Source organism: Staurois parvus, unplaced genomic scaffold (assembly GCF_062004578.1).
Source record: "Staurois parvus isolate SC_StPar_1 unplaced genomic scaffold, SC_StPar_1.0 ptg001992l, whole genome shotgun sequence".
In the NCBI taxonomy this organism is placed as follows: Eukaryota; Metazoa; Chordata; class Amphibia; order Anura; family Ranidae; genus Staurois; species Staurois parvus.
Window position 1 is genome coordinate 475,001 of NW_028319788.1, and position 2,282 is coordinate 477,282.

The window sequence follows — 2,282 nt, forward strand, 5'->3', positions numbered from 1 at the left end:
CACTGTGTAATGGTCGAGCTATAAATAGCGGCCATTTTGGAATTCTTCATTTGCCTGCAGTCATTGAACAGAGGCAGACCGCTCTGTACTAGGGACAGGGACAGAGTTAGGGCCACAGAAACGATACTTGGGGACAGAGAAACGTTACTTAGGGACAGAGAACCATTACTCAGGGACACAGAATTGTTAATGAGGGCCACAGAACTGTTACTTAGGGCCACAAAAACGTTAGTTAGGGCCACAGAATTGTTACTCAGGGACAGACACAGAATTGTTACTGAGGGACACAGAATTGTTACTGAGGGCCACAGAACCGTTACTTAGGGCCACAGAATTGTTACTCAGGGACACAGAATTGTTACTGAGGGCCACAGAACCGTTACTTAGGGCCACAGAATTGTTACTCAGGGACAGACACAGAATTCTTACTGAGGGCCACAGAATTGTTACTGAGGGCCACAGAACCGTTACTTAGGGCCACAGAAACGTTACTCAGGGACACAGAATTGTTACTGAGGGCCACAGAACCGTTACTTAGGGCCACAGAAACGTTAGTTAGGGCCACAGAATTGTTACTCAGGGACAGACACAGAATTGTTACTGAGGGCCACAGAATTATTACTGAGGGCAACAGAACCGTTACTTAGGGCCACAGAACCGTTACTTAGGGCAACAGAACTGTTACTCAGGGACAGACACAGAATTGTTACTGAGGGACACAGAATTGTTACTGAGGGCCACAGAACCGTTACTTAGGGCCACAGAATTGTTACTCAGGGACACAGAATTGTTACTGAGGGCCACAGAACCGTTACTTAGGGCCACAGAATTGTTACTCAGGGACAGACACAGAATTCTTACTGAGGGCCCCAGAATTGTTACTGAGGGCCACAGAACCGTTACTTAGGGCCACAGAAACGTTACTCAGGGACACAGAATTGTTACTGAGGGCCACAGAACTGTTACTTAGGGCCACAGAATTGTTACTCGCACAGACACAGAATTCTTACTGAGGGCCACAGAATTGTTACTGAGGGCCACAGAACCGTTACTTAGGGCCACAGAAACGTTACTCAGGGACACAGAATTGTTACTGAGGGCCACAGAACTGTTACTTAGGGCCACAGAATTGTTACTGAGGGACACAGAATTGTTACTGAGGGCCACAGAACCGTTACTTAGGGCCACAGAATTGTTACTCAGGGACACAGAATTGTTACTGAGGGCCACAGAACCGTTACTTAGGGCCACAGAATTGTTACTCAGGGACAGACACAGAATTGTTACTGAGGGACACAGAATTGTTACTGAGGGCCACAGAACCGTTACTTAGGGCCACAGAATTGTTACTCAGGGACACAGAATTGTTACTGAGGGCCACAGAACCGTTACTTAGGGCCACAGAATTGTTACTCAGGGACAGACACAGAATTGTTACTGAGGGCCACAGAACTGTTACTTAGGGCCACAGAATTGTTACTCGCACAGACACAGAATTGTTACTCAGGGACACAGAACTGTTACTGGGGGCCACAGAACTGTTACTTAGGGCCACAGAATTGTTACTCGCACAGACACAGAATTGTTACTCAGGGACACAGAATTGTTACTGAGGGCCACAGAACTGTTACTTAGGGCCACAGAATTGTTACTCGCACAGACACAGAATTGTTACACAGGGACACAGAATTGTTACTGAGGGCCACAGAACCGTTATTTAGGGCCACAGAATTGTTACTCAGGAACACAGAATTGTTACTGAGGGCCACAGAAATGTTACTTAGGGCCACAGAATTGTTACTCGCACAGACACAGAATTGTTACTCAGGGACACAGAACTGTTACTGAGGGCCACAGAACTGTTACTTAGGGCCACAGAATTGTTACTCGCACAGACACAGAATTGTTACACAGGGACACAGAATTGTTACTGAGGGCCACAGAACCGTTACTTAGGGCCACAGAATTGTTACTCGCACAGACACAGAAACGTTACTCAGGGACACAGAATTGTTACTGAGGGCCACAGAACTGTTACTTAGGGCCACAAAAACGTTAGTTAGGGCCACAGAATTGTTACTCAGGGACAGACACAGAATTGTTACTGAGGGCCACAGAATTGTTACTGAGGGCCACAGAACCGTTACTTAGGGCCACAGAATTGTTACTCAGGGACACAGAATTGTTACTGAGGGCCACAGAACCGTTACTTAGGGCCACAGAATTGTTACTCAGGGACAGACACAGAATTCTTACTGAGGGCCACAGAATTGTTACTGAGG